Raw genomic sequence first — 13,097 nt, 5'->3', positions numbered from 1 at the left:
TTGCCCTAAGTTTTGACTCAGGAAGTGTTTTGCTGTCCCCTGCTTTGACTTGCTTGTTATCTTCCCAACTATACTGTAAGTTCACTGAGGGTATAGCTGGTCCCCAGCAGTGGATGGCGCATGTTTGCAGTGGCCGGGTCGCCATCTGGAAGGTGTCCCTGCAGCAAGGGCATTGAGGGCCCGTGGATCCAAGAGGATGCCTTTGCCACGCGCTCTGTGCTCTCATCCAGGTGAAGTCAGGAGCACTGATTGCTCGCCTTGGGTGGCAGTGGGTCCGGGAGCCAGGGCACACAAATGCCAGGGAGGCCCGTGTGGGTGGGGACTTGGGCTGCGGGCTTCCCGCCAAGCCAGTCCATCCTCCTATTGCAAAAGGGGGGCCAGGATTGGCCAGCCTACCACCTGCCTCCTCCTCCTCCCTGCCCAGCCTGCTTTCCTTGCTGCTCCGCCTCCGCCTCCGCCTCCGCCTCCCCCCATCCCCCGTCCCCCACCCCCCGCCCCCGCCCTGCCTGCTCCTCCTCTCTGCCCCGCCTGCTCCCCTCCCCTGCTGCTGCCCTTGCTGCCCCGCCTACTCCTCCTCCCCACCCTGCCCGCACTCTTTGCTGTTCTGCTTTTTGGCCTTTCCCCGCCCACCCCCCACCACCACCCGTCCATGCCCCATCTGCTCCCCTTGCTGCCCCCAGCATGTGACTTCCAGCCCTCTCCACATCTGTATTCTCAGAGCGCTGAGTGGAAGGGCCTGTTCTCTGTGGCTGCCTGGGAGTTCAAAGGGCCGCTCAACCTGGAAAGCCCAGGAAACCTGCATTTGCCCACCTGAGTGAGGGGCTTGGCTGGGGCAGGAAGGGAAGTTCCCGCCCCACAGAGTTTAAACTCCGGCTGCAAAGATGGAGCCTTTCTAATCTGCTGAGGAATTCCGCCCCCCCCAACCCTGTCCTGCAAGCATTTTGTCTGCAGTGTCTTTTTTTTGTCTTGTAGCTTACCTGCTTTGTCTCTGACCAATTACAAATCCCAAACTCTCCCCCTCCCTTGTGAGGCCCTCCCCTGGTGTCTCTCTCCAGTGACTCCAGAGCTTCCTAGGAGAGGGCCCCCACAAGGAAGGCAGAACAGTGGTTCAGGGCTGGCAATGACACTAGGAGGTGCTGAGCAGTGTGGTCTGATGGGCTATATGGGAGCCAGGCCAGGGAACAGCATGAGGCCAATCATTATGGATAATATTCATACCCCCCAGAAACCTGCTCTCCTCTCTTACCTTTAAGACCTTGGTATTTGAGGTGGGGGTAGCCGGGTCCTCTGGAATTTTCAGCCTGTTCTTCTAAAAGCAGGCCAATGTAGTTATGACCATGGATGTGAACTGGAAGAAGAGAACACCCAACTGTGTGGCAGACCCTATATGCGTAAGGATGGCTGGAATTGTCTGAGAGGCCTTTGTGACATCATTACTCAAGGACCCACCCACTTGGGGCTGACCAGCACAGTTCTCAGGATATATGGTCTTTAGTGTTAAAGGATGAAGCTCAGCTTGGGAAAGGCCCTGGGCTCCAAATATCACCTACCACTTCCTGGGACAGTCTGGCTGCCTTTTAGTCTTGAAGTGACTTTACTCAGCCACAGTTGATTAAACCTTGCCCAAATCTAACCGCTCTGCAACGATCACCACTATCTAATTTCAGAACATTTTTATCACCCCCAAAATAAATCCTGTTCCCGTTAGCAGTTTCCCTCCATTCTCCCCTGTTCCCAACCTCTGGCTACCATTAATCTATTTTCTGTCTCTGTGGGTTTTGGTTTATGGATTTGCCGATCCTGGATAGTTCCTATAAATGGAATCATATAATATTTGTTCTTTTCTGTCTGGTCTCTTTCACTTAGTGTAATTTGTCCTAGATTCATCCATGTTGTAGCATGTATCAGTATTTCATTCCTTTTTATAGCTGAACGGTCTTCCACTGTATGGCTATACCACATTTTGTTTAACCCATTCATCAGTTGATGGATGTGTGGGTTATTTCCACCTTTTGGCTATTGAGAGTATTGCTGCTATAATCAAGCATCCTCTTCTCCGAGAGGCCTGCTCTGACCATCCTATTTAAAATTACACCATCCCCTCCCCCCTCCTGGTATTCTATTCATGGGCTAGTTTTCGCCTTGACACTTGTGGCAATTTGATTATTGCTCATCTTTCTCTACTAAAATATAAAGTATATGAGGACAGAGAATCTTGTATATTTTGTTAAATGCCATGTTCTTAGTGCTTAGAAAAGCACCTGACACAGAGCAGATGCATAATGACTATTTGTTGAATAAAAAATGATCTCTGTGTGTTTGTGTGTGTGTATGTATGTATATGGTGAGTGGTAATAGTAGTGTAAAGGGAGAATTGTGAATTGTGAAAGCTTAGAGAGATCAGCAAAAATCAGATCTCATAATGCCTTGTAATCCAGATAAAAGAATTTGACTTTATTCTAAGAGCATAAGAAGCCACTTAAAGGAGATAAAGTAGAGAAATCCAAAGGTCAGATTTACATTTCAAGAGGTGTTTCTTAAGACATTAGAAGTAATACCTGCCAGATAGTAACAGCTCAATAAATGCTAACTGATATTATTATTATAATGACTTTGGGAATTACCCATACTGTCAACACCATTGTTATCATAGTTGTTTCTGTGTCTCAGACTTGACAATTGCCATTTTTCACTGGCTGAGAGAGGTCATGTGAATGAGGCTAATTTTTCCAAGAAATTCCCAAGGTAATACTATTAGTTAAAAGCAAGGGGAACAGGATTTCTAGTTCAAGATGTTGGTATGGTCGTTTTTCTTTTCTCCTTCAGAATCTGTTAAAATCATAGCTTAAAAAATTAGTAAATCACAAAAGGTTATATAGTATATGATTCGTTTATATAACATTTTTGAAATGACAAAAGTATAGAAATGGAAAAGAGATTAGTGGGTGCCAGGGGACAGAACAAGAAGAAGGTGGGTGTGATTATAAAAGGACAATAGGAGGAATCTTTATGGTGCTGGAACTGTTCAGGTTCTTGACTGGTGATGGCTACACAAACCTATATATGTGATAAATTGATAAATACACAACACCAGTATTTCAAATACTAGCAGGGTCATGCATGGTGGACAGATTTCAGCAGAGCTTCCAGACTAAGGCAGACTAGGAAGAAGGACCTGGAAGTCTACTTCTGAAAAAATTGGCCAGTGAAAACGTTATGAATAGCAGTGGAACACTGTCTGATATAGTGCTGGAAGGTGAGCTCCACAGGTTGGAAGGCACTCAAAATACAACTGGGGAAGAACTGCCTCCTCAAAGTAGTCAACCATAATGACGTGGATGGAGTCAAGCTTTTGGGACCTTCATTTGCTGATGTGGCATGACTCAGAATGAGAAGAAACATGGAATGTGCAATATATGAATCTTGGAAAATTGGAAGTTATCAACAATGAAATGGAACGTATAAACATCGATATCCTAGGCATTAGTGAGCTGAAATGGACTGGTATTGGCCATTTTGAAGTGGACAATAATATGGTCTACTATGCCAGGAATGACAAATTGAAAAGGAATGACATCTCATTAATCATCAAAAAGGACATTTCAAGATCTATCCTGAAGTACAACGCTGTTAGTGAAAGGATAATATCCATACATCTACAAAGAAGAGCAGTTAATATGACTGTTACTCAAATTTATGCACCAACCATTAATGCCAAAGGTGAAGATATTGACCAGCTTCTACAGCCTGAAATTGGTCAAACATGCAATAAAAATGCACTGAGAATTATTGGTGACTGAAATGCAAAAGTTGGAAACGAAGAATGTTTGGTAGCTGGAAAATATGGCCTTAGTGATAGAAATGATACAGGAGATCACAAGACAGAATTTTGCAAGGCCAGTAACTTATTAATTGCTAATACCTTTTTTCAACAACATAAATGGCAACTATACACCTGGACCTCTCCAGATGGAATACACAGGAATTAAATCAACCACATCTATGGAAAGAGACAATGGAGAAGCTCAATATCATCAGTCAGAATAAGGCCCAGGGCCAACTGCAGAACAGACCACAAATTGGTCATATGTAAGTTCAAGTTGAAACTGAAGAAAATCAGAGCAAGTCCACAAAAGCCAAAGTGCAGCCTTGAGTATATCCCATCTGAATTTAGAGACCATCTCAAGAATAGATTTGATGCATTGAACACTAATGACCAAAGACCAGATGAGTTGTGCAAGGACATCATACATGAAGAAAGCAAAAGGTCATTAAAAAGACAGGAAGCATCAGAAGAAGATGGAAGGAATACACAGAGTCACTATGTCAAAAAGATTCGGTCGACATTCAGTCATTTTAGGAGGTAGAATATGATCAAGAATTGATAGTATTGAAGGAAATAGTCCAAGCTGCACTGAAGGCATTGGCAAAAAACAAGGCTCCAGGAATAGACAGAATATCAATTGAGATATTTTAACAAAGGGATGCAATGCTGGAGGCCCTCGCTAGTCTTTTTTCCTGCAAGGTCCAACTCAACTGCCACCAGAGATAAGGGCTGTATGTAAATAATTGTAAGATAAGGTGATACCAAAACAAAACAAAAAACCCAAATTCATTGTCAAGTCGATTCCAAGTTAGAGAGACCCTATAGTCGCTATAGTCCAAGCTGAACTGAAGAAACTCATCATTTCTTCCATAGTGACCCTATAGTTACTATAGGAAGTGATAGAAGTTGTGAATTGGTACAAGAAAGGTACCGTGGAATTCTAAATTCAGAAAAGGACAATTAGGTTAAGGTAGTGTTTTAGTGTCTTCTAGATTTTTCTCCATTATAAAGTTACATGCCAAAGAGCCTTCCCTCATCCTTCCAGCCAAAAATGCTCTTTCAATATCTCAGCAGCCGGGGCTCACCAGTGGCTGGAGGATGAAGAACAAAAGATGAACTTGGTATCTCAACTAAAATACTAACCCTGCTCTTCTGAAAGGAGGTTCTTGGTAATTTTACGCATACCCAAGGAAAAAGGGTTTTCTTATTTGTGCTGCAGCTGTAGTTATTCAGTCCAATTCATTTCAACACAACAACTATTAATCAAATATTTAATAAGGGCTCAACCATGTGTTGTGGAGAAAAGAAGTATACAATACTGCTCCTGCCCATGCGGAACTCATAACTTGTTGTGTTAACAAGGGACACACAGGAGTTAAGTAACCATGCCAGGCAATAAATGATTAAGTGCCCGAGTGGTATACATTCTGAAGCAGTTCAGGGCGGCGGCGGGGGCGGGGGTGGGGGGCGCGCTGGTAATTGGACTAGTAAGGAAGACTTCTGAAAAAAGATGGAACATGAGCTGGATCGTTAAAATAGAGTATAATTTTAATCACATCTTATTTGAAAATATATTAACTGGAAGTAGCAGAGTGGTTAAAAAGAACAGCGGACTAATAGTTTTGATGCCAGTTGTTTTAGATACTAGCTATAAAGACCTTGAGCAAGTTGCTTAGCCTCTTTGGGGCTAAGGTTTTCCATCCATAGAATGAGGGGGTTTGGCTATATGATTTCTAAGGACCCTGGGAGCAATACCACATTCAAGCTGTGATTCAAAGATTAATGCCATGCTGTGCTTGAAGAGAACTACTGTCTTTCTTTAAAACATTATTCTTTCCCTGATTATAATCTTTCCCTGATTCAGGCTGACTTTTACACAGATCAACAAGCTTTGTAGAAGTTTCAAACACAGTTTCTTACGGGCCAGGCTGGTTACGTAAATATGTGCAGCGGACTGGGTGTTAGAAAAAATAGGGAGTGGTGGAAGCTGTGGCAATCTGGAGAGTTCCTATCCTTCCTGAGGGAGAGCAGGTTCTTCTTTGCTACAACCTATTTTTTTTTTTTTTACTATTGTAGACATGAACATGAGCCCAGTGTAGCAAGATCTTCCAGGTTTAAAGAAAGCCATAAATCTAAATTTTTAAATGAAATCTTCAGAGTTTTCTGTTTCTTCTCAGCCATATGAGATCTATACCCTCTAACCTGAGCAATGCATATGCATGTGCCAAAATCAGCCCAAGGATTCTGTTGTACTATAGTTCCTTTATAAACCATCATGAAAGTGATACTTAAGACACCTTGACTGCTATGGTCTTCTCAATTCATGTAATTCCAGATAAAAAATTCCATTCATGCATAGATGATGCATTTGATGGAACATCAGGCAGGCAAGAAACTTGATTCAGTCATGGGGTGAATTTATCCCAAGCTACCCCACCCACTTATACTAACTACTTTGTGACCAGTAGCATATATTTGTGAAATAACTGGCTAAAGTCAGTCTGAGAGAGCCAAGCTTTCTTCCTTTGCATGGAGAATTATTCCATACCATGAGGTAGAAATCAATACAGCACGTCATTCTAAATTCTTGAAGAGAAAAATTCAGCATTTGACCTCTGCTCACTTTAGAGATCAGCCATAACCCTCCTGGTGCTCTCAGAAGCTGTTGCTAACAGGCAGTTAATGGGGAGGATCCTTCCAGCCCAGTCCTTGCTCCTCGATGCTTCTCATCTCGTTCGTAGCTGCTTAAACAAAACTATAGGGTCGCTATGAGTCGGAATCAACTTGATGGCAGCTGGTTTTAAGCAAAACTAGGCTGATCCCAAACTTAGGGACATTTGTTTGTTTTGTTTGTATGTTTGTCAACATAGTTTTATTAACTGGCTATAATCAATAGCACTCATGACCCATGGGGCAAAGGTGAGCACAAAACAAACAACGTATACTAAAGCTAAATACAGAACATATTTGAAGTATTACTTCAAGTTGTAAGTTATATTTTCTTGATGCAATTGGGAGACAAGGAGATCTAGTTTTGTTCTTTCCTGGAAAAGGACCTGTCTCTCCAGCTCACAATCTGTTTTGGTTCCTCCTGGGTCTTCTATTGCTGGGAGGCAAAAAAAGAAAGATTTCAGCTCTGGGGATCTGGTTACACTAGCATTCGCAAGGACTGTCACTTGGAACATTCTTTAAGGGACATCCAAGGAACTAAGCTTCATGCTATCAGAAAAAAAAAAAACAGAGGCTGGGTTATTTGGAATATAAATCTTCATGACATTATTGTGTTGTCTCTAAAGCTTGCCCCAAACTGCCTAAAATATTAGTTTGGCTCCACAGCTCGTTGTTTATTAAAATTCATCTTACAAATCACAACATACTACTATTATCAGAAAAAGGGCAATATTTGAGATGGAATTTTAAAATGATTAAAAAACAAAGCGGGGGGGCCCAGAGGAAATGAAGATTTTTAGCTTATTCCTAGAGAAAGAGATTTATATTTGAGACCTGAGCGAGGCATCACTCCCAAACAATTTGAGAAGTAAGCAGCTCTTGTCTGTTAGGACCAGAGGCCATGGAAAGAATATACAATGTTCCACAACATCAATGAAATGTTGACCGAGAAGGAGCTATGAAAAGTCACCTAGTTATTGCAGTCCTCTTCTCCATGCCAGCCCAAACAGTTTTATACATGCTGTTCTCCCTACGTGGAGTGTTTTTTTCTTTCCCTCAGTTAATTTTATATCATTGGGCACCTATTCTGTGCTAGTTACAGAGAATTCTGGAATAAATGGGGTATGGTCCTTTCCTAATGGAGTCTCCATTCTCATGTTGCCAAGTATATCTACAAAACCAAATCTGTCAGTGTATTTAAGACTTGGCTTTAGATTCCTGTCTCATAATAAAAAGCTTTTCTTGACCAACCCCTATGGCATTTTCAGCATTATGCATTATGAATGTCATCAGCTTTCTTTTGTTTACATGCTACATTGCCCTTGTATTGTGTCTAATATGTATGCAGATCTCAGCAGCTGGGTGATAAATTCCTCAGTGATTGACTAGTCTTTGAAGTATACATATACAAAGGGCTTTGTGTTTTTTTTGTGTGTTTAGCATCAAGCTACCAGCTCTACAACTGCTATAGAATTAGTAAATCTCATGCCATTCTCCATTTCTAAATGCAAATGCAAGTTTTTACATTGAGTAAAATAATTTATTCAACAAGAAGACAGCTGATTCAGGGGAAAGACCATTAGATATGATGAAAGATGTGTTCAAGGGCTGTCTCTGGTTTATTGTGGGACTTGGGACAAATTGCTTTAAATCTCTGAGCTTGAATTCCCAACTCTAGAAAATGGGATAATAATATTGTCCTTCTCATACTGGGTATTGTGAGACTAAAATTAGCAATCTTGAAGTATATTATAAATTATTCGTTATTTTTCATTAAATATTGTAACTGTTTTTCAATTAAAAAATTTTGCTTTTCACTAACACCCTTCCTCATATTTCTCTTCTTCCTACTAAATTTATTCTTTATTTCTTTAGATGTCGTACATCCTCTACATGTTGCAAAAAAGTTCCACATAATTAAGACAATGACATGTTACAATAATTGATCTAGGATCCCAAAGATTTATTTTATATTAACCTTTATTTTATATTTATATATTTATCTTTCTTTTACATTAACCTTTAATACTAAACACTCTTTTTAACAAGCAAAAGCAAGAAACAGGGTAGTCCAGGTAATCACATACTCTGTTCATAAAGTTACCATATGCGACACACTTCAAGTGACAATTTCTAAAATTATAAAAAATACCCAGAGGTGCCTTGGGAGAAGGGCCTGGTGATCTACTTCAGAAATATCAGCCATTAAAAACCCTATGGAGCACAGTCCTACTCTGATACACATTGGGTTGGCATGAGCTGGAGTCACCTCACAGCAACTGGCTTGTTGATTTTGCAATTCCATGTGAATTTGAGGACTCGCTTTCCTATTTCTGCACGAAGACCGTTGGAATTCTGATAGGGATTAAGTTGAGTTTATAGATCATTTGGGGTTCTATTACTTTTTAATTTTTAAAGATCAACATTTTCATTAACACACCTATGTGCAACTAAATTTTCATAAATGACGGCATTAAAAAACAAATGCCCAAAGCATTGCACTGGATATTAAAGCTTAGCTTTGTGCTACAATGTCAAATACAGATCTCCAAACTGATAAACTCATATCAAGAAAGAAATTGTATGCAACACTACATTACATATCGTGTAGCGTTTCTTGGAGGAAAAGTATAAAGGCTGAGGTTCATATTTCCCACCAGAATTCCTGATTGGAGAGCCCTGAGCAGAGGCCCGTAACTTATTACAGTTCAATCACATCTCTGGCTCTAAGGCATGCCCCGGTAATTGAGGGATGAAGCATGTAAATAACCGACAGATTTCATTGGTTTCTTTGCATGAACAGAAACCTACCAAAAAACTAAAAATCTCTCTCAGAATCTTAATACTTGTCCCCTCCCCAGATATCTCTTGCATTTTTTCTAAGCACCGGACCAAACCCTATTGCCAGACTCTCCTCAAGTCCTGTTCTCATCCATGCATGAAGACCTTCAGCTAGGTGTGCTACCTGGCCTCATCTCTGAACTAGTCCTGAGCTAGGCAGGGGTCTACTTCTAAACACATGTCCATCTTTGGATCCCATGTACCTGGAGTGAACCTGGGTGACTCTCAGTCCACTGAGATACCCTCTTCCTTTAGCTTCTGTTGAGTCGTCATAATCCATTTACCCAGACTTCTATTAGGTGTTCTAATCACCAACTTAGTTCCCACAAAATATAAATCCTGAAGGACAGAGTATTTCCACTGCATTGTTCTCTGATGTATCTCCTGTGCCTAAAACAATGCCTTCTTCATAGAAAGAGTGTAAACAATACTTGGTAACTGAATAAGAGGATGAATTAAGAAAGGAAATATATATACACATGTTTTTCCTCAACTGTTCTTTCATGGAAAAAGCTCTTTTTTCTCTAAGATGATCTCCTTCCACCTTCTTTGGTATTGACATGACTTTTCTCTAGTAATAGTGACTGCCTCTGTGGAAGAGACGTGTACTTTTTACTGTCGTCGTCTGTACCTTTTGGTATTACGTATCCAAAAACAAATAAACACAAAATAAAATAAAATAATAAATTAATGTATTTTTATGCAAATAATGCACACCTTCTATGTTTGTTTGCCAACCAATATCTCGAGGGAGGAGGGCGAGGTTGGCAAACAAACATAGAAGGTGTGTATTATTTGCATAAAAATATGGTACTATGATAATAATTTATTTTTTATGATTAAAAAGGCCCTTAAAGATTAAAAAAAAAAAGCTGATACAAAAATTCATATAGAAATGCAAGGGATCCAGGATAGCCAAAACAATCTTGAAAAATAACAAAGTTGGAGGACTTACACTTGAGAATTTCAAAACATATTACACACTTATAGCAATCAAGAGAGTATTGTTCTGGCATAAGAACAAACATATAGACCAATGAAACAGAATTAAGAATCCACAAATAAATCCTCACATTTATGAACAATTGATTTTTGACAAGGGTACCAAGAAAATTCAACGGGGAAAGAATGATCTTTTCAACAAATGGTGCTGGGACAACTGGTTATCCACAAGCAAAAGAATGAAGTTGGACCCCTATCTCACACCATACACAAACATTAAATCTATATAGATCAATGACCTAAAATATAAGAGCTGAAACCATAAAACTCTAAGAAGAAAACATGGGAGTAAATCTTCATGACCTCGTACTTTGCAAAACATTCTTAGATACAACACCAAAGTACAAACAACAAAAGAAAAAATAGATAAATTGGTCATAGTCAAAATTAAAAACTTTTGTGCTTGAAAGAAAACAGTGAAGAAAGTGAAAACACAACCCACAGAATGAGAGAAAACACTTATCAAGCATATACCTGATAAGGGATTTGTATCCAGAATATATAAAGGATTTTTAAAACTCAACAATAAAAAATATAAATAACCCACTTAAAATGCATAAAGGATCTGAATAGACATCTCTCTGAAGAAGATATACTAACAGCCAATAAGCACATGAAAAGATGCTCAACATTTTTAGCTGATGAGGATGTGGAGAAATTAAAACCCTCATATATTGTTGGTGGTAAAATGTTTCAGCTATTTTATAAAACAGTTTGTCAGTTTGGCAAAAAGCTAAATGAAGACTTACCATATGACCTAGTGATTTAATTTCTAGGTATATATCCACAATAGGCCATATGTCTGCAGAAAAACAGTCCATGAACCTTCTTAGCAGCATTATTCACAATAGCCAAAAAGTGGAAACATCCCAAATGTCCATCAAGTGATGAATGAATAAACAAAACGTGGCTTATCATACAATGGAATATTAAAAGAATAAGGTACATGATTACAACATGAACGAACATTGAGTACATTAGGCTAAGCGAAAGAAGCTAGTCACGAAAAGCCACTTGTATATTATTTCATTTATATGAAATGACCAGAATTGGCAAATCTATAGTGACAGAAAGGAGATTAGTCATTGCCAGGGTTACAGGGAGAGAAGGAGAAATGGAGAGTGACTGTTAATGGATGAAAGGTTTCTTTTTCAAGTGACAAAAATGTTTTAAACCTAGACAATGACGGGGATAGTTGCACAACTCTGTGAAAAAAAAAAAACTTTTGAACGTACTAAAAATCATTGTTTTACAACTTAAAAGAGTAAATTTTATAGTATGTTAATTATATCTCTATAAATCAGTTTTTAAAAAAAGCCCCTTAAGGATCTTGCAGGACACTTTGGGATAAATATTAGGAAAGTCAATTATTATGACATTTAGCCAAATAATCAAATGCAAGCTAGTAGAGTCTGACAACTGATGGAATTCTTGACAAATCTCTTTTATTGTTCTTTTAGTCATGTACTGTACACACAAGCTTTTCCTCCTGACCAGAATTCACAACTAATCATTGCTCTATTTCCAACATATTATGGTCTACATTTGAGCAGAAGAATGGTATAAAAGACAATGTACTTCTACCGAGAACAGGATGCTAGCCTCTCTCCTGTCACTGTGTAACCATATACAAGTCATAAACCCTGAAGTCTCATACATTGCTTATGGGAAGGCGAAATGGTTCAGTCACTGTGGAAAGCAGTTTGGCAGTTCTTCAAAAAGTTAATCGTAGAATTACCGTGTGACCCAGCAATTCCTTTCCTAGTATATAACAAAAAGAATTGAAAACAAGTATTCAGACCAATACTTGCCCAGCAATGTTCATAACAGCACTATTCTCAATAGCCAAAAGGTGTAAATACCCCACGAGCTGATGAATGGATTAAAAAAATGATACATACAATGAATATTGTTCAGCCATAAAAAAAGAATGAAGTACTGATACACGCTACAACATGGATTAACCTTGAAAACATTTTAAGTTAAAGAAGTCAGTCATAAAAATTAACATACTATATGAGTCTATGTACATAAAATATCCAGAATAGGTAAATCCACAAAAATAGAATGCAGGCTGGTGGTTGCAAGGGCCTGAGCGAAGGTGGGAATGGAGAGTAACTGCTTAATGTGTATGGTGTTTTATTTTGGTGTTATGAAAATGTTTTGCAACTTTGGTAAAGGTAGTGGTTCCACAACATCACGAATATACTAAATGCCACTGAATTGTTTATTTTAAAGAGTTAATTTTATGTTATGTGAATTTTACCACAATAAAAACAAATAACACAGTGGAAAATTAGTGTCTGAAAATGTCTGTGAAGTAAAACACAAATTAAAGAATTATAATGGCCTAGAGAATCTGTCATAATCTGCAAAAATATGGATCCTTTGTCTCACATAACTTAGGAATGGGGCTAGAGTCTGACTACTTGAAAAATTGATATTCCAGAATAAGTTCTGAAACTGCTGCTGTAAAATTTTCATCCAAAAAGAGACTCATTGAGGGGCGGGCACACAAGATAGCAAATGTTGTTGTTAGCTGCAGTGGAGTCAGATCCCTGACTCCTGGTAAACCCTGCACAATGGACTGAAATGCTGCCTGGTCCTGTAGCATTCCCTTGATCACTTGTGTATCAGACCACCGTGATGCATAGGGTTTTCACTGGCTGATTTTTGGAAGGCCTGGCCTTTCTTCATAGCCTGACTTAGTTCAGAAGCTCAGCTGAAATCTGTTAAGCATCATGGCAATAAGCAAGCT

General features: G+C 39.4%; 1 long non-coding RNA gene across 12 annotated transcripts in view; it reads right to left on the bottom strand.

The window, feature by feature from the left end:
* Positions 1-13,097, bottom strand: part of LOC111751861 (uncharacterized) — a 425,334-nt gene that overhangs the window by 62,926 nt on the left and 349,311 nt on the right. For 11 of the 12 annotated variants that reach the window (XR_010319637.1, XR_010319638.1, XR_002786919.2 and 8 more), the window contains one exon: positions 1,247-1,348. This is a non-coding gene — a long non-coding RNA (uncharacterized LOC111751861). Of the gene's footprint in view, positions 1-1,246; positions 1,349-11,996; positions 12,070-13,097 lie in introns of those variants that run through there. The other variant, XR_010319647.1, reaches the window with a different exon arrangement.

Source organism: Loxodonta africana, chromosome X (genome assembly GCF_030014295.1).
Source record: "Loxodonta africana isolate mLoxAfr1 chromosome X, mLoxAfr1.hap2, whole genome shotgun sequence".
NCBI classification, from domain to species: domain Eukaryota; kingdom Metazoa; phylum Chordata; class Mammalia; order Proboscidea; family Elephantidae; genus Loxodonta; species Loxodonta africana.
Note: the sequence above shows the minus strand (reverse complement) of the source record. Positions and strands in the feature narration are given on the sequence as shown.